The sequence below is a fragment of the Pteropus medius genome, unplaced genomic scaffold (assembly GCF_902729225.1).
Source record: "Pteropus medius unplaced genomic scaffold, Ma_sr-lr_union100, whole genome shotgun sequence".
Classification (NCBI taxonomy): Eukaryota; Metazoa; Chordata; class Mammalia; order Chiroptera; family Pteropodidae; genus Pteropus; species Pteropus medius.
The window spans coordinates 11,798,008-11,818,861 of NW_024346062.1; the positions used below are offsets into that span (position 1 = coordinate 11,798,008).

At 35.9% G+C, this 20,854-nt stretch overlaps 1 long non-coding RNA gene across 1 annotated transcript in view; it reads right to left on the minus strand.

Moving 5' to 3' along the window:
• Positions 1-795: 795 nt before the first annotated feature.
• Positions 796-20,854, minus strand: part of LOC120612532 (uncharacterized) — a 91,480-nt gene continuing 71,421 nt past the window's right edge. The window contains exon 3 of the long non-coding RNA XR_005655476.1: positions 796-880. This is a non-coding gene — a long non-coding RNA (uncharacterized LOC120612532). The remainder of the gene's footprint in view (positions 881-20,854) is intronic.

A 20,854-nucleotide genomic window follows, 5' to 3' on the forward strand; every position in this document is an offset into this window, starting at 1 on the left:
TGGATGTTGGCTCCTAAATGAAATTATGTATACACTATATTTTACGACAATTAAATAGGTTTTCTCTTTCCCGGAGAAGGAAGAAATGCTCATGATAAATTCTATCCTTTGAAATTGTACCTGAATTGTGCCATTTTTATTCAAAACAGCATAACCAGTAGAAAAAAAAATTATCACTTTAGTAATTAATTAGATGATTGTGTAGGATGGATACATTGGGGGAAAATTGTGAGATTAAGACTTGTTCTGCTAAGGTTCAAAATGCAGACAGATAATTTTAAGTTGTAGAATTCAATGACAGAAGAAAGAAGACAAGGTTGAACTAGCTCATCTATAAATGAAGAAATATAAGGCTTCCATAAGCCTTCCATAAATTAAAACACCCTCGTTGGTAACTGACCAGCATAGCAATAAGATAGCAGAAAAATTTCTAGCACATATTGTTTACCCTTTAAACAAAGTTCTTCATGGTATTTTCCTATATTTAAGATGATTCCTGTCCAGGGCATATTGCTACTTTGTATTCCTCTTGATATTTTCATTTAAAAGAGAGCTGCTGTGCAAAATAATGTCCTTGTCTGTCCCTTCCTCACACAAACCTCCAATCAAATTTAATAAAGCTAGTTTGATACAATGCCAGCCTACACTTGGTTTACCCTTGGTCGACTTTAATAGGGTCAAAAATATTTTCGCATTGGCAGTGTACGCATTAATCATTTTTCCAGAGGATTTAGAAAATTGGAAGAGACAAGGCCAAGCAAAATTTTAAATTAATTGGGCCTACCCCAGCCTTCCAGGGTCACCTTGTGGCAGTTGTCCCACATTTTCCAGGTCACGGAGTTCCTGTGTTTCCTACAGCTGCCATGAGGAGAGATCCATGCTGTGGGCATACAAAGGTGAAAGAATTTCTCTCAGAAAGTGCGAATTTTCCTACGGCAACCACAACAATTGCCGTTTCCAGATTGTCGCCAGACACCAACCACTTAAATAATGCATGCTCGGCTGACGCCTCCACTTGTGCATTTTCTAATCGAGTAGTCAGGAAAATTTGCAAACACTCTGTCATTTACCATAAATCTGCTGCCTACTTATAACCACAGAGTAATTAATTTTAGTACTGCTCAGAATTATTAATTTCAGCCAGAAAAATCTGTTTTCACAATTGCTAGATCCCCCATTTTTTTCCTCCACCAATATTCATTGAAGCAGCTTTTTTATATGGGAAAGTTTATTCAGAGTAATGTTATTGAGGGTCTGTGTGATAGCAGTAATAGAATCTGTATTTCTGGTTCTAATCTATAATCACATGCTCACAGATGTCTGACTGACTCTCCAGATGAAGCTGGCAACACACAGTAAAGGCTTTCCTAAAAGTAGGGACACAGTAGTCCTTAGCACCTTGCCATGTGATAGGCGACCATCTCAAGGTTTGGTTCTTCTAATGCAAGGTCGCAATGGGCTGTACCCTCTGTGCAGAAAATACTTTGAGACTTTGGAGAAAATTAGCAAATATTTTTCACTTGTTTAAATGATTTTAGCATTTGACATTAAAGAGATTAAGAATCTTTAACAAGGATAAAAATAACTTGTAGTGGAATACACAATTAAGAACATCTCAGCAATCATGTGTGTATCTAACATACACAGAATGAAAATTAAGCATTAAATATGGTGCATTTTTTTTCCTGGTAAAGCTAAATTTGGCACTCTCTTATTCGATATTAGTTTCCTGGTAAAGCAGCTGCATATTATGTCACAAGACTGTCCATATTATAAATATGTAATGAGCATGAGAAAATTCGTACAGCTTTGTTTGACTAATGGCCAGATCTCCCTATTAATAATAAGAGGAACACATAGCTAGCACAAGTATTGGCACTCTAATTGCCATGGAAGATTTCGTTTCCGCTTTCCACTGCATGAGTGATCAAGAAAAAAAAATGAAGGGAAAGTAAACTAACATCTAGAGATGTAAACATGACTCACTGGGAAATCAGACATGGTTAAGTAAATTCCAGGATGTTTGTGGTTATCTGGGCCTAAACACTGCTGAGAGTTCTGACTACTCTTGTTTTTAACTGTTTTTCCTCTGGGTGGTTCTTAGTGCAAGAGCATTCTTATAAAGGACTTCAACCTTTTATAAGCAGTCTGATTATTGTACATAGCAAGGAAGAGATGTCAGTCAAAATTAATGAAATTACCTAGTAGAGTGCAAAATGCTCTCACAAGACCATGATCTAGTGAAAAACACTAATGATTTAAGAGCAGAGTTGAGAAAACCTGACACTGTTACCATCTTTGTTCTGTACCCCTTCTTTGTAACAAGTATGGTCATTCTGAGATGATGTTAAATTAAAATTTGAAATTCCTAAAAAGAGATCAAGTCACAGACACATAGAAAAGATCATAAAGGTAGGAAAAATACGTCAGAAGGAGAATTTTGTAAATAAGATAGGCTGCTTGAACTTCAGAACCACTTGAGAAACCTCGAGGCATCTGACACACACTCTCCTGGGAAGCTGAGAACAGCCTAGCACCTTATCCCTCAGTGTGTGGTCCAGGCTCAGCAGGATCTGCCTCACCTGGGAATCTGTTAGAAATGCAGATGCTGAAGCCCACCCAGACCTACTGAATCAGAATCTCATGTTAACAAGATTCAGAAGATCGTGTGCACTTTAAAGTCTGAAAAGCACTGGTCTAAAAGCTGTCTAAAAGATAAGAAAATTTCACAGATATTACACGTCATCGCAGAGAATCAGCTTTCCACCTCTCTTTCAAGCTAACTAATCTCATTCCAAGTCTACATTTCTATCCCCCGCCCCAAGTTTTTAATGCACAAAAATAATGTTGCTCTAGACATGGATACAATGAACATATCTCCAATAAACTTACTTGTATTTCACATCAAGGGTGGGCCCACTTGAAAGAAGAGAAGTATTGTATACTTAAAAGTTAAGCAAAGGAAAAGAAAAACTAACATCTCTTTAGTGCTATTAAAGTTTCTGCGTTTGTATTCATGGACTTTCTCATCTCTTCTGATCTGGCTTCTTGTTTAGAGTGGTAGACTTGGCAAACATGCCTTTAGAGCTTTAATCTTTTATCTTCTTGGTTACAGGACAAAGCCCTAAATACTACCAAACTGATGAAACGAAACCCATCTTACTTTTTTTTCAATCTTTAAATTTCCTGGGCTATGATAAAGGTTTATGGAAAAAAAAAAAAAGAAAGAAACCTTTTTTTGATGAATAATTCAGAACTGTATAAACTAATTCAGAAAAAGAACAGAATTCAACTGCCATTAATGAGTCATTACAAATTACTGACTTGTACAATAATATCAGTGGTGTTTCTGGCATAAAATATTAGGGAATTATGCCCAGGATATGGAGTTAGAATTCAAGACTTTTCAAAAGACATGATTCTTTTGCAGGAAATATTGGTTACTAAACTGAGCCACCAATGAGATATTATGTTGTTCACTATTACTCTTCTCTATTAATCACAAACATTTAACTTTAATTCACGATATTTTGTTCATAGCAGCACTATGCTGATCCTCACTGTATTTTGACAGCAAACTGAATTCTTGTTCACAAGTATAGGATTTGTTTAGCTCTAGGCATCTGTGTTTGGATTACAAGAATGCTGATTGGTTCACTGCCAGGGGCACCCAAAGGTCAAGCTGTCCTTTTAAAAATCTCTCTCTCATTCTTTCTCTCTCTCTCTCTCTCTCTCTTCCCCTCCCTCCCTCTCTCTCTCCCCCTCTATACCCACCCCCATCTTTGTCTCATTGATTAAAGTTAAAAGATAGAGGAAAAAGCAATGACCACAAATCATTTAATTCTTTTTCAAGGATATTTTTAAAAGCAGAACTCAATGTTGGTGTGAGGTCGATGTAAGTACAGATCACACTGGCATACTTCTGACAGGTGACCTGAAACCTTTCAAACTGACATCTGTCACAGAGACAGACACAAGTTTTTTAGCCCGGGAGCTTGTTTTCCTGACATTTCATTTTTCATCAGATTTTAAGAGAAAGGAAAAAAGATGAACTTGAAAAAGTCTTGCCAGGGGCAGAAAATAAGATCAGGTTTTCTGCAGCTGCCTGACTCACCTTTAAAGGTTAGAGGTCTAGCAAAAGTGAACAAAAAAGATTTTGGTTTGATGTTTTGGATAAAAAGGACATGTTATTACTTTAAATATATTTCTGAGACTTGCATAACCATTAGACAGCATTACGGGACAAATGGAATCAGAGTGAGATTACATATCCATTTTAAATCCCAATTTTAGAGTTTAGTCATGGAGTAAATCAAATCCAACCTCACCTATTCATCTGGCACAAAAATGAAATCCACAGGTGCATGAATTTTCTCATGAATTGAATAATTTCCTGCTTCTATAGTACTGAAATAGCCAGTGAAATTTAGACAAGGTACTGAAATTCTTATTTTGGACTAAAGGGATTTCTGCATTACAATAGTTACATGGTTTACCACGACCAAAGAATATTAGGAAAACATATGCTACTGAATAATAGAAAGAGAAAAGAACTTGGAGTCTGAAAATACCTGGATTATAGTCTTGGCTCTACTAAAATTGTGATCTTGGGCAAGTGACATTTCCGTTTCAGTTTTATCACCTGTAAAATGGAGAAAATTATATCTATCTTATGGAGTTCCAGTGAGGATGAAAGAGGATGAAAGTGTATTTGCAGGCTGACAAATATAAAATCATATCAGTGAGTGGAAACAGTATTGCACTCATCTTTTTTTAATTTATTTCAGTGCTTAACGCACTACTTGATATGAAATTAGTATTCAATAAGTGGTTCATGATTAGAAATGAAAGGTAATACTTTCCTTATTATCAGATAGCCATTTTTTTAACTGAGTCCAGGAAATTTTTTCTGTGAGAAACAGTATGGTTGAAGGTTGGAAAATATATTTCTACAGATTATCTTCAAATACAGATATAGGAGCAATAACTTTGGAATTCACTAAGAGACAAAGCACATGTTAGACCATATAATTTTCAAGTCCAAGGAACCAGGCACGTCAAACTTATTGGGACAAAACTGTTCAGATTTTCTAAAATAATGGCTCTCATATTGCTAACTGGCCAGTGTTCCCTTGAGTATCAAATGAGTTTTCAGCCGTAATGCTCACTGAAGTATAGAATTTAAGAAGGTACAGAATTTACTAGCTAAGTACGACAAACTAAATATCTGGCCAACTAATTGTGAAAATCAAGCATATCTTGATAAGTACACCATCAAAACAGTCTCAAAGTGCTATTTATATATCCTGCTGACAACACTTCTCCACAAAGACAGAACATTGCAGAATATGTCTTACGCATTTATGATACTTAATATTGGTGCTGCTTATTAAACTGTTCAATAAGTTAAGGGTAAAGTGTGTGACAAGGCTGAGACTCTCAGGCCTGAAAATTTGGGTCTGACATCTATTCTTATAGGTAAATTGGGGTCCAGAGCTTAAAGCTCTATTATTGATAATCCTACCTTTTAATCTCATTTTCAATTCTACTTTTTAGCACATTAATACATATAAGTAGATGAAGTAATGTATTTCATATCAGAAAAATATATAATATGTATTTCAGAATACGAAGCAATGAAATATATAGTATTTGTCTGATCCTGTTTCTCATTGCAGATATTCAGTTTCTGTTTTTCCTTTAAGTAGAATCATAATCATCATGCTACATGTTTCAATTCTTGATTTTGAAAAGAGAGTCCACAAAAATAGTAAAAATAACTTAGATCAATTCTTAAATTTATTTTTCAACCTCCTTGGGTGTCCTATGTCGCTATTTTAGAAAAGTTGTCTACTTCTTATAGTTCTCAGTTACTCTATTATTTTCCTGACAAGCCTGAGAAAAACTTTTTTTACACAAATTTTAGTTTATTTTATGAGATATGTTCTGCATACTTTGGACACTCAATAGTTGTTTTCATGATAATTATTTTAGTACTGATCATAGAAGACTGCATGAAAATGTTAATCTATACCACCTGGAACCATACAATTATAGAACCATCTGAAAAACAAATATACAAAAATTTCTTCCAGTAAACTCTGTAGTACTTTGGAGATCTTACCAGCTTTTCTTGACTTTCTAATTTATTTTTTTTTAGATTATAAATATATTGTCTTGAATCATAATCTGTTTGTATCTTTTAATATCCTTTTTTGCATTTCTTGATGTGATTTCCAATACTAGGATTTTAAAGAGACAAATACATTTTTATTATTTATGAACCTGTGTACAAGCTGAGGTGTATAATCTGTACATTTCTGCTTCCTTAACATTTACTTATTCATAATTACACAACTTTTAGGAACTAGAGTTTACAAGTGCTACTTGATTTCTAAGAACAGGCAAGACCCATTTATGAGACTTTTAAAGCCACTCTTTTTCAAAACAAAAAGTTACATTGTCCTAACATCATGTGATCTAAAGTGCCAGAGTTCAATTTCAGTTCAGAAGTACAAACCCAGAAGATATGAGTGAGTTTCCAATTTAGTGAAATATTTTAGTTTTAGTTTCTGAACTGTAGAAGAAAAATGATACAAACAAAGTAACACTTCAGAGTCTATGAACAAACAGACATTTCATCCACTGGGTGGCTTTGGACAAGCAGAAAGGGCTGTTACAGCTTTAACTTCTATCCTCTGTGCCTTTCTCCTTAAATCAAGAAAAGGGGCTCTATGGACTTGAGAACAGTCTACATCTGATTAGGGAAACAGACTGCAGCATGGCCATTAAAATCTAACCTCTCTGCCAGTCCCCTCAGTCTGTACTGTTCATGTGAAAGAAGTCTTCATCCATTGGTAAGTCTTGCAAAGAAGGAAACTGTTACCTCTATCCCTTCATTTAAGGCAATGCTGCATAAAACCTATCTTTGGCCTTCACTGTGCCTTTTCTTTGCCCCATCTTTGTACTCTGTGCCAATCTCTGACTTTGCCAAGGAAATATCCCATTTCAAATCTTTTCTTCATAAAAAAGACTTTTTTTTTTCTTTTCTGACTACTTAGCTGTATATACATGTTCATTGGAGATAACTTAGAAAATAACATCCAGAAACATATTTGCTTTCAGTCATTTTTTCCTAAGCTTATTTTAAATACACGAGGATATACAAAATATACAATTTTGTATTCAGCTTTTTTCATCATATTATAAGCATTTTCCCATTATAAAAATTATTTTTAAAGATAACTTTACTGGCTGTATAACATCCTCTTGATTTCATCTCAGTGGTGTATTTTATGTCCTTTATATTTTTATCACTGAATTTTTTAGTCATTTTAAAATATATGTCTCTATAGATTAAAAATTAATCACTTGTTTTATTCAAAAATAATTCATGGATTATTAGTTGTCTTTTAAATTACTTAAGATTTTTTTGATGTGTAGAGGTTTTTTATATTTATGTTGGCAATTATATTGATCTTTGATTTTTTTTTTATTTTCTCAGGTGCTCATTTTATTTATTTTTTTCTACTTTCGCTTTTTGCACTGCTTTTTAAGCTTGGAAGTTTTTTCCTACATAGAAAAAGATAACCTGTAATTTCTTCTCATTTTAAAAAAGTGATGTTTAATATTGATTATTGCTAATATGAGTGAAGAGTATATCGAAATTATTATACTATTCAACCTACTGTTCTAATTGTTTAAAATTTTCTGTATTAAAAAAGAAAAATAAAAACTGTCTGGTTTCTTTCCATCCTATAAAGACTTACTTTTTCTGAGTTATCTTTTCTGAGCTCTGATGGAGACAGTATTGACTTAAAGTGTTAATGAATAATAATGGCATTATGTCAGTGTTTCCCAAAGTGTAGTATCTACAAGAATCACCTAGGGTATTTGATATAAGATTTTAATTCAAAAGAGCTGGTGTGAGACTTAGGAATTTACATTTTTAACAGGCACTAGGAATGATTATTCCGAGATAGTCTACGGACCACACTGGAATTATGTGCTCCATATTTTAAAATTAGATGAGCAATTTCAACACATGGTGCTGGAACACTTGGCTATCCATATGCAAAAAAAAAAAAAAAATGAATTTCAATCCATATCTTTCACCATATATAAAAATTAACTTAAAATGGATCATATAAAAAATTAAATGGATGCCTAGACTTAAATGTAAAACCTAAAACTATAAAACTTCTAGAAGAAAACAGGAGAAAATCTTGTGGCCTTAGATTACACAAAGATTTCTTACACCAAAGGCATGATCCATTAAATGTAAAATTGATAAATCAGACCTAATCGAAATTTAAAACTTCTGCTCTTTGAAAGACACTATTATGAGGAGAGAATGAAAAGAGAAGCCACAGACTAGGAGAAAATATTTTCAAAGCACATATCTGATAAAGTACGTGCATACAGAATATATGTTATTTTTAAAAACCCTTACAACTTACTAAAAAAGTAACTCAATAAATAATGAACAAAATATCTGAACAGATACTTTACCAAAGGAGACATATGTATGGCAAGTAGTCACATGAAAAGATGTGCAACATCATTAGTCTTGAGGGAAGTGTAAATTAAAAGCCACAATGAGATACTACTATATACCTATAGAGTGGTTAAAATTTTAAAAGACAAGAATTAGCAAGGTTTGGAGGAACTGGAACTCTCATACCCTGATGATGGGGATCTAAGATGACACATTCACTTTGGAAAAGAATTTGATACTTTCTTAAAAAGTTAACACACACCTACCATATGATCCAGCTGTTTAATTTCTAGGATTTAGCCAAAAGAAATGAAAGCATATGTTTATACAAAGATTTGTACCTAAATGCTCTACTAGTTTTATTTACAATAGGCAAAAACTGGAAACAATCCAAGTGTCCATCAACAAGTGAATGAATAAACAAGTTATTGTATAAGCATACAATGGAAAACTACCCATCAGTAAAAAGGAATGAACTACTGATGTATGCAACTTGTGTGAATTTCAAAATAATTATTCTGAGTGAAATAAGGCAAATCAAAGGAGTGCATATTTTATAATTCTATTTATATAAAATTCAAAACAATGCAGATGAATCTATAGTAGAAAAAAGATCAGTGACGACATGGGAAAGGGGAGAGAGTGGAAGAAAGGAATTACAAAGGGTCATGGAGAAACCTTTGGGGATGAAGGATATTTTCAATATCTTTATCATGGTCATAGTTTCACAAGTATACAGACAATAAAAATAAAATATAAAAAATAAATTTGATTAGAGATTCTAAAAGATAGTGATCTGCCTGCTTTCCTTTCCCTCTTACCCTCTTCTGAGATAACTCAACCCCATAGGTTGACTGTTGGATCTTAGAGCAAAACCTAACAGATGAATTCCCAGAAGAAAAAGTGCAAAAGTGAAGTATAATAAATTTGTTGTGTTCTGTTTTATTTTGTTTTCTGTTGGGCCCATGAAAAATCAGTCTGCTTAGAAGGAGCTTCCTCTTTCATGGTTTGGGTTTCTAGGAAGAAAACTGGAATGGAATTTCCTTTGCAGGATTTTTAGTAGGGAGTGTCTTTGGGATCAACCCCTGTGGAAGAGAAGAAACAGTATTGAGTAGACGGAGAAGTCAAAGATTGGGTGATGCATGCCTGGAAGCTTTAGCTAAACCCACAGAATCTTTGGAGCTGAAAAGGCAGTAATATTTAGAATTAAATCCAAATAGTTGATAATCATGTGACTAAAAGTTGTACCATGTGTACTAGATAGCAATGAGTTCAGGTGAGGCTTGATCCAATGTTCAAAGAATGTCACCAATGGCCCAGTTTCTTGCTATCTGTCTGTTCTGCCTTCTGCACATTCAGCTCCATGCCCAGACTCCATTCAATGTTCTCCTTAGTCCCAGGCTTATAATATAGGAAATGAAGGTTGTGGTCACATAAATCACATTCTCCCACCAACAATTCCAATAGAAAAAAAAAAAAATTTATCCAGCAAAAGTCTCTTTATATCTCTTCAATTGAGCTATGTGCCAATATCCAAACCAATTTCCCTGGTCAGGTGACTGTACTAGACCTATTGGTACAATTGTGACACTCAGGTGGAATCAACTCCACCAAAATAGAGGAGGGGGGATTTTCACAGGGAACTGTGGGAACTTGTAATAAGAAGTAAATGAAATAGATGATAAGCCACAAGTATGACTAGTGCTCTAGTGGAAATACACAATGATTTAAAGCAAATGTGCAAGCAATGGGGGAATTTTAGAGACTAAGGTAATAAAAAGGGTAATTTTTTGAGTACAGGGGCCATTTGATAGCCACTATAATATCATCACGATTAGCCAGCTGACCCTGCTTACTCATACACAATTTGCTTTTACTTTCCCCATGAGTAAATATATCCTCATCCTTTTGAAATAAAAACGACAAGAAATGTCAAAAATGAAAAAAAAACATTTTTAAATTAAACTCTATTAAAGAAATGCTAGTTCAAAAAAGACATAATTGGGCTTTCTAAAACCTGGCAGCTCCCAAACGCCAACAAGTTTTTCTCTTCGCAAGTCTGTTCTCAGCCATTCCAAGAAAGGAACAGAGAAGAACAGAGCTATATCATTTTGATGACAACCCACTTCTAATCCACAGGATCATATGCCTTTGCGCCCTGTTCAAAGGAAACTTGGCCTAGAAAAGAATTAGTTTCATAACAAACCAGCCACTCTGAGAATAGAGGTGAGAAGAGATCGGGAAGAATCTGAGATGTGTTGAGGAGTTGGCGAGTTTTAATTGCCAGTTCATATGCAGCTTCATGATTGTGCACAATGACCGAAGGGACTTGGCTTCCGGTTTCTCGGTTAAACTCTTAATTCAGGAGTAGAAAATAACAAAATCTGGAAGGTATTTGGTCCTTCTTGAGATACAAAAAAAAAAGAGAGAGAGAGAGATTTTTTTGAGTCACTGAGGCAAATACAATCATGTCAAGGAAAATCAATTACTAGGAAAGGTCAGCATCTGCAGCATCATCTTCATTATCTTAATCTAACATTAATTAAGTGCATGGTTTACAAGACATGCCAAAGTCTCTCTTTTTACAAAGCTTGAATCGCAGTACTCAAATGCATGGTCGTATTGGCAAATGAAGTTTAGAGAGATATGAAACAGAGGAAGGTCACTATGAAGCAAAAACAACACAAAACACATTTTAATACAAATAAAAATTCCACCTAAGTCATGATCAAAATAGTACGATAGCTGATTATAAGGAGATTTAAAGATTATGATTTAAGAAGTAATGAAAGGTAAGCCAAATGTCAAAAAAACTTTGAGGAAGATCATGTTAAATAGCCAGAGAGATTACCCAGTCAATCTTCTTTCCTATGAATGTGTTTCGATGGCACTATTCTTAAGTCTCTTCTTTTACTTCTCCTCTCCCACCACTTTCTCTTAGTAGTTACCATTTCAAGCAAGTTTCACACCCAAAATTTACTGCTGTTAATGAAGCAAATGGTAGTAATGAGACTCAAGCTGGAAAAAAAAAAACAAAACTATTTAACTATCTAAATTCTAATAAAGCTTATTACAACTTAAAAACATATAGGTTAAACGTGCACAATGCTTACTTTGTCATGGCACTTTGATGAAATAAGCAAAAAAGGCATGAAAAACTAGTTGCATTCAACCAGTCCTTTCCCCTCATCACCCTGTCACCCAACAGACCACTAAATACACCAGAGAATGATTCTGGGAAACAGAAGACATGCTCCTTTGGTTCTCTTGATTTTCTCTCATTTCTGTGAATTTAATTTTCTGTGCGAGCATGTGTCTGAGCTGGGGCAGACAGATTGGTGCAGGGTTTCTTAAAAACAATTTTTTGCTCCATCAGACACAATATATTCTGCTGAAAGAGAAGAAAGCACTATACCCTAGGGGGAAAAAAGTTTCCCCAAAAGTTTGTTCCCTTAAAACTTTACAACGAAAGAAGGCATCCCTCTTGGGTGATTTAATTTAATTGTTATGTTTTTTAACTTTGTTCTGGGGAAAATTAAGCAACCATCAGCTGCACTTCATAGACAAATACCACTTTTTGGTAGATAGAACACAAAACTAGGAATCAGAAAACCAAAAAAAGAATCCTGGCACAGTGCTGGGTGATTTCATCTCCACATGCCTAAATTTCCTGTTTGCAAAATGAGATAGAGCTTCCCACTCGTCACTTCTTTCTTGGAGATGCTATGAGGACTAATAGTCTTCACTCTGATTTTTTTCTTCCAAGAAGCAGATTTTTAACGGTGCAAAAGACGCATCTTGATAAGTACGGAAAGGGCAAGGAGATATGATTCTGTGAGAGAGTCATGGATACAGAGGTAAAGCATGTTCTGTGCTCTTGAGATGCTCATAACTTAAAGGGGCATTAGACATGAAAATACATGATTAAATGCAGCAAATGTCAAGATACACATGAAACACGGAAACAGACCAAATTGAGCTGAGTTTTAAGAGATAGAAGATCCCGGAGGTTAAACTCACATACTCCAGATCCTGATTCTGAAACCAGACTTCTGGCTGAATAAATTTGGACAAGTTACTTAACTTCACAGTGCCCCAGTTTCTTTATCTGTAAGAAGGAGATAATAATAGTACCTCCCTCATAGAGGTAATATATATAGTGTTTAGAATAGACAATGCCTGGCATATAATAAGTGGTATTGCTATTGTCATTGTTAGGATGAGTAAGATTATCCAGGCAAGGAAAGGTGGGAGGGTCTCGCTCTCCAGGCAGAAGGAACAGCATGAACTACAGAGGCCAGAAACAGCACAACTGGTCTCTTGGAACTATGAGAAATGTTCTATTTCTAAAGCATAAAAGACCAGACAGATAAGGCCAATGTGAGAAGTTCATGGAGATCTTTGCCATGAGCTTGAACATTTTCTTACTTATTTAATATGGGTTGGCTTTGGACTTGCTTTGTCCCATAAAATGCAACCAAGTATACTATACCAGTTTCCAAGCCCAAACTTCAAGAGGTCCTGTGTTCTTGTTTACTCTCATGAAACCCTGCTTCCACAAGCCCACACTAACCCTCTGGAGAATAAGAGGGTACATGGCACAAGGACAACCTGTCCAGCTGAAACCATCCTAGACCAACCAGCCCCCAACTGACCTTGACAGCTGGCCGCAAAACCCCATCAAGCCCAACCAACCAGCTGAACCCAACCCGAACAGCTGACATGCAGAATCATGAATAAGTAGTTGTTTTTTATTCCATTAGGTTTTTGGAAAGAGTTGTTACAAGCCATAGCTAACTGAAACACATAGTACAGAATTTTTAAATGACTAAATTTAAATACTACACCTAACATAGTTAATATACACACGTACATGCTGATAAAAACATGACAAACGTGATAATAATGACACATTTTTATTAGTAAGGAATTGTACATTTTACAGTAAGCTTTCATATGAATGATCTCACTATTATTAAAAACAATTCTTGAAGTAATGTGAGACAGGCATTATTATTCCATTTCACACAGAGTTTTGTGACATCATAATCATGCAATGGGAAGTGAAACTAGAATATGGGACTTCTGATATACAGTAGATATTTTAACCATATCACTCTGCTTCCCCAGGAAAATAAACAAAGATGTCATTTATTTTATTCATGCATTTATTCAACAAATGCTTGAGAGTGTTTTAGGTGGGCGGCACTGTGCTGAGTATTGGGAATAGAGTGGTGAACACACCAGTCATAATTCCTGCCCTTGTGGAGTGCTAGTGAGGGATACAGGTGGGTAAATAGACAAGTACTAAACAATGTGGTGAGTGTTATGATAGCAGAAGTACAGGGTGTTCTCAGAACTTAGGAAATCAGGGGAAGCTTTCCAAAAGAAGCAACATCTAAACTGAAATCCAAAGAATGACTGGGAATTGGCCAGGGAAAGAGAGAGAGTAAAGTGATCCAAATGAGGAGGAATAGCATATGCAAAATCATGAAGGTCCTCATGGCACATTCTTGGAACTGAAAGTAATCACTCAAGTTTCTAAGCTGTTCATACATAGTATGAGTAGGGAAAGGGAGGCAACAGCAGAAATCTGACAGGATAGGAGTCACAGAATTTGGCTAGATTCTTGAAGACAATTGGAAGGCATTGAAAACATTTTAAGCAGAGTCATGACATGGTCATCTTTGCATTTTAGAATGATAATTCTGGCTAGAGTGCAGGGACAGAACTGAGAGAGTTGGAGAATGAGTAAAGGCTGGGAGACAATTTAGGAAGCTGCGGCAATAATTCAGGTAAAAGATAATTACGCTTTGAAACAGGGTGGGTGGCAATGAAGATGAAGAAATAAATAAATAAAATTAAAATATATTTAGGAGATAGAAACAAGGTATTAGTGATTATTGCCTTGAGCAAGTTAGTGAATGGTGGTGGTGGTCATCGGTTCGTTGGGTAGGGGACCCTGGAGAGGAACTGTTTGGGAGGACTAACTATCAACTTGAGTTTTAGGCATACTGAGTATGAGGTTTCTATGAGATGTCCAAAAGGAGATGTCCAGTAGGCAGCTGAGGAAAGCGGGGACAGGAAGAAGGGTGAGGGTAGTCTCTATGGTCTCTTAAAGAATTGTGAATATTTTGGCACAACTAGATTCAACTGCAGCCCAGAAAGACGGTTGAGTAGCAATGGTCCACAGGAATGAGCAACTTGAAGAGCAGCTTCTGGAGGATTTGTACACTAAGGATCAGGGCTGGGTATCTGCAATAAGTGACAGCGAGCTAGTCATTCTAAACCTTCTAATTTGGCAAATGCAGGGAATGAATGGCACACAGAGAGCTGCAGTTTTATATTCTGGTCCCTGAGAGAAGAAAGCAATCTTATTAGATTATCCCTGCCTCTCCTCACCATTTAAGTTGAGAAAATCTACAATTTATACTAACTCAGTTCATCATGAAAACATCTCTGATGTCAGCAAAAACAGATATTACTATTCTTCATCTTACAGGGGAAGGCAGTAAAACTCTTAGTAACTTGCCGGTCCCATAATTAGTCAGTAGAAGAGCTGGGATACTAGAATTTCAGGTTTCTTTTTCTAAATCCAGCATTTGTTTAATTAGGAAGGGAAAAAGAATCAAATGCACATATTAGCTAAAGGGAATTAAAAAGAAGAATTAAGGTAACTTTATAATTTCTAGTTGGGAGACTTGAATATTGGTGATGGCTCCAGCCAAAATTGAAAACTTGAGGATGGAAAAAGTTTGACTGAGAATCTGACTTCAATTTTGAACTGAAATTGCTGGGTAAAAACGACCAAGCAAAGTTTATAACTAGGACAGCTCTTGTCTTTCTGTAGCTATAAATTAAGGCCCATCCTTCAGATAAGTAGGATGGAAGCTAGAGCTTTTCAGGAAATCATGTCTTCAAACACTCCTACACATATAGTCTCTTTATTAAGGGGACAACTAAAAATGGACCATAGAGTATTCTAAGGCAATGTTCAGATTAATAAAATTAAGAAGATAAAAAAAGGATATTATTTAAGAAAGTTAACCTTGACTCTATATATGGCTCTTAAACATAAACAGAATACATTTAATTGCATTCCCAGGTTACCTACAAGGAAAAGAGCAGTATTTCTACTCACTTACCTAGAAGAAGCACATGTGTCTTAACTGATAAATGTGTTCAGATAAAAGGGCCCGAAAAGGTTGTTATTTATTAGAAAATACCATAACGAGAGTAACTCAGGCTGTATTTTTTCTTACTACTTTTCTGACATTTTCTTTGAAGGTCATCGAGATGACCAAGTGCAAAGAGTTTCACAGTATTTGGGGTTATTTATGCAACTTCTGGTAGACATACAATTTAAGCTTGACCAGTCTGATCACTCTGGAATGAGCCCTGGCCAAGTGGTAGGGATTAATCTGCCAGGAGACAGTCTTCAATAAATTATTTGGTTGGATTTTTTTTTCCCTTTCTCTGGTTTAAAACATGTTCCTCCAATAAATAATCGAGTTGTACACTGGAAAACGAAAATGACTGACCTCCTCAGAAAGTAAAAGAAAGTCTAAAAATGGAAACTGGAGAATTTTCCCTTCTAGTGTCCACTGAGTGGGAAAATGTACTTATTTATTTGAAATACCAGCAAATGGGCTCCCATGTAATGAAATATTTATTGAAATTGCTTCTTTGGCCCTCTACGGTTGCTGATAGGGTTTAACGAGTCAGGTAAGGAAGCCAGAGTGAAGGTATGTCTATTTATTTATTTATGGTCCAAGCTGCTTCAACTATAAGGCTTACACTGGGAAATCATACAGGCAGGGCCATACATGACTGACAATAACAGTTGTTTTCCATTTTCACTGAATCGTTTGCCACAGCTCAGGAAAATCAATTTTGAAGGATTTCCATATTTACTTGATTCAGTATTTAGGCCTTTACTCTGTTAAGATACATTTAAGTTAGTTTTGATTAAAGTTCACAGTGTTTAGTATTTATTGAATATTCTTTCAAAATTCTATCAATTATACCTTCATTCTCTTTTTGTTGTCTAGTTTTTGTTCATTTACCTGTTTGTTTTTCTAGTCTTTCTATACTTTGAGAATTAGTTTTATTTCAATAAATTAAGCTCAGGCCATTTTTCATTCTTTCTCACTTTGATCAAGACATGTCTATCCAAATTAAGATCATGTTTATTCAAATTATAACAATGACTCTGCAAAAATAATTTCAAAACAATTCTTAAAACAAACATCTGTATGAGCTATGCTCAGTAAGAATGAGAAGTGTCTAGCATTCTAAAATCTCATTTATACCAAATAAAGACATTTTAGGGAGAAAGTGGGCATCTCTGATCTTCAGAGAACACTGAGTGATACTGGGGCTGTGTGAATTTTTGTGAAGTTCATCACGATTTATTAAGAGAACTTGAGAAAGTCACTAACCGAAGATTGTATGATGTAGTCTCCAGCATTACTTAAAAAGCATTCCAACATGTTTACTTTTGCTATTTTGGGATTTTAAAAGCTAATAAATTAATAGAAACATAGAACTTTACAGTTTAAAGTAGTCTTAGAAACCATCTAATCAGAGCTCCTCAATTTATGAATAAGGAAACGGGGATTCAGAAACATTAAGTGAATTGAACAAAGGCGCATAAGTTGGCAGCAGAGCAGGAACTAGAATCCAGGTCTCTTGACTCCTACTTCAGTGTTTTTCAACACATCAAATAATTACACCATAATCATCACACACACACACACACACACACACACACACACACACACGGAAAACCAACTATATACATGAATCTAATAAAGTTTTGAAAGATCACAGATGATTTGAGGAAGCTGCTAACTCATGACCTCCATGTGTGTTTCAAACAGTATAATAAATGCCATGGTGTGCCATCCAGATCCACCACCCAAGACTAGGCCCTCAATCCCCCAGCTTCTCGGAGTGGTGGCAGTCAACGCTCTCAGCAGAATCTCTCTTCTAGACTTGCCTTGCCTCAAGAGAGCCCAAGTTTAAAGCCTTGCATCGAGTAACTGGGCAATACCAAGATGTAAATGTCCAGCTCAGTTACCCCACTTTGGGAGTCTCCCCATCTCCAGCGCTCCTCCTGATCTCAGCTTAGGCTTTTGTTGCCATTTCATTGCAGCTCAACTTCTCCTTCTCCCTAGTCCTGCTTCCTTCACCCCACCGCCCGACAGGTGTTGATCCTGCAAGCTCTACTCCTCCAAATTTGGCCTGCCTGAAAATCCTCATCTCAGAGTCAGCCTCCCAGAGAAACTGACCAGAGACATACAGTGTTATAGTAAGGAGGGTGGGCTCTAGAATCAGACTGCTTGGGTTTAAATCCTGGGCTACCACTTTCAAGCTGTATTGCCTTGGGCAAGTTACTCTTTAAATCTCGTTTTAATCAAGTTTTTTAAAATAAGAGTTATATTAGAACCTACCACACAGGATGGGTATGTATTACATGAGGTAATCCATGTTGAAGTCGTAGTGTAGTGCTTGGCACAGACTAATTGGCAGTATCAGTCAGGATGCTAAAGGAAACAGATGGCACATTCAAAATAAAGGACTATTTACAGGAGTGTGGGCAGAGCTAAAAGAACCAATAAGGAATGAAGAAGCATGCAGAAACTAGCAACAGTGGAAAGCCAGAACCAGCCCTAGGCCTGACAAGTAGTCAAAATAATGTTACAGATGTACAACGTGATGTATCAGCCTGGAGAGAGCATGAGCTGTGAAAGAGGCAACCTCCGACAGATGCAAAGCAGGAGAGGAACTCATCTCTGCCAGACCATGGCAAGAAGTTAGAGAATGAGGATGAATACAATGGATCCTCCCCCTCCCACCTTCTGATTTCCTGCTGGTCCATCATTGATCAAACATAACCAGAAGAAAGAATGCAAGAGATGCCAAGAGAATCAGTATGTAGAGACAAGCACTCCCACTCTCCTTCCCCTCTCCTATCCATATACCCCAAGGAATAGGGAAGGACAAAGAAAGGCAGAAATGGACCTAGAAGACAAGTTGATAACAGTTTGTCCAATTTTTGCAATTCCTGGTATACCTGTATTTTCAGTCTTGCTGTTTATATTTTAAGCTAACTGAAATTTGATTATAAGATGGAATTTAATTTAAAAAAAGAAAAAAATCAACTTATCCAATCAGTCCAACCAGCCTGTTAGCACAATATCTGGCACATAGTAGGTACTCAATCTATGTAAATTAATCAACTGAATAATTGATTTAACATAAGTTAAATTTTAAAACTTTAATAGGAAAAGTAAAGAAACCCCTTTGGAAGATATGATTTGACTGCTACATTCTCAACATATTTTCATGTTACTAAAGAATTTTAGAATTGTCAGGGGTTATATTCACTGGGTTCCTTAAAAGAAAGTTATCAAATAAATGCAAGTTTGTTATGAAGATTAAAAAATCTTAATAGCTATAAAGTCTCCATTTTACAGATGAGAAAACTGAGGCACAGAGACAGTAATTAAACAACATGCCCAAAGTCACAGTTAGTGGCAGAGGCAGGACTCAAACTTAGGCAGAAACAATGACAGCATCCACAATAAAATTAAGAACACCTATTAGTTATTGAATGCATACTCTGTGCCAGGCATTGGACTAGGTGTTTTCCCTGCATCATCTTATTTAATTATGAATTATTATGAAGGTAGTAATTTTAGCAAAATTGACAAATGAGCAAACAAGCCCAGAAATGTTAAGTAATTTGCCCAGGACCACACAGCTAATAAGGGGAAGAGGCAAGACTCAGTTCAGGTCTGCTGAATCCACAGCCTGGGCTCTTCATTACAATATTATAGAGAACTCAATAAAGAGAGATTGTCAGGCTCTGTCAGGCAAAACAGTATAAAAGTTTGATAAGAGAATAAACATCTCTTCATTCAGTAAACTTCCATTCACTTTTTATACTATGTAACTGAAAAGGCCAATAAGTTTGATTCTTTAGCTTGCACCCTGATTGTAGGCTCCCCTCTCCTTCTACGTGTTCTCCCAAGCATGACATTGTCTTCTAGCTGCCATCCCAGAAGCAGTGCCTCTATCTGAGGGACTTCAGGAAGAGTGTTTAGAGGAATTGAATGTGCTGTGCTCAGATATCCTGTCCATAACCTGTGGGAATCAGAAGAGACAAGAAGTCACAGACACAACCTCCCAGCTCTTTCACAGCAGCTGGCATCCTCTGCCCCCACCTACAAAATCCCTGAGGTCTTCCCTCTGGAGACTGTTGTTAATCTGGTCTCCCAGCCCTGGGGGATGAGAATCTGGGCCAAGGTATATGACAACATAATAGTAGAAGTCAGTAATGCAAATAATAAAAATGCACTTAAAAGGCTTCATGCCTTAGAAAGCTGCTTCACATAAATATTGCTGCATTTGGGTGCTTCCTATGAGGAGTGTTAGAAGCTGAAACTGGTTCAAAGTAATATTTGGTACTTCTGAGTTTGTGTATTTACTTTTGGCTTCATTATCATCATACAGTGTATTTCCTATAATGATTTTAAATTTATATTTGAACTTTTTCTGTTTACTTAACAAGAGACTGCTACTTTCTCAAAGTATATTTAATTCTACCAGGGTATTTTAAAGGACATTATTATCAACTTGTCACAAATATTGATAGTTCTGCCCTCAATTTAAATGGAACCACAGGCTTGGCTTAAATATGGTTACAGGACTAAGCACCTGGGATTATGAGCTTCTCCAAAATATGTACACTAATGTTTGTGTCCCCGTCCTCCAACTTCACATGTTGAAGCCCTAACCTCCAATATGATAGTATTTGGACGTGAGGCCTTTGGGAGGTAATTAGGTTTAGATGAAGTCATGAGAATGGGTCTCCCATGATGGAGTTAGTGCCCTTAAAAGAAGAGACACCAGAGAGTTTGCTCAGTCTCTCTTCACTTCCAAACAAAGAAGAATGAGCACACAGCAAGATGGCAGCTTCTGATAAGCCAGAAAGAGAGCTCTCACCTTAACCCAATTATGCTGGCACCCTGATCATGGACTTCTAGCTTTCAGAACCGTGTGAAAATAAATTTCTGATGTTTAAACCACCAGTCTGATATTTTGTTACGGCAGCCCAATTAATATTTATATAGAGAGAGATATAGACACACACTATAACATATATTATACGTAGAAATACAACATTGATAAGTTTTATATAGATAGATATTGATATTTATATCAGAAAGTAAAGAAAAAATTTTCATTTGCTTAAATATATATATTTAATATATATTTTTATATCTATACAGATAGAGAGAGATCTAGAAGTGTCATTCTAATTCCTGATGGTACTTTAGTAACAGAAAT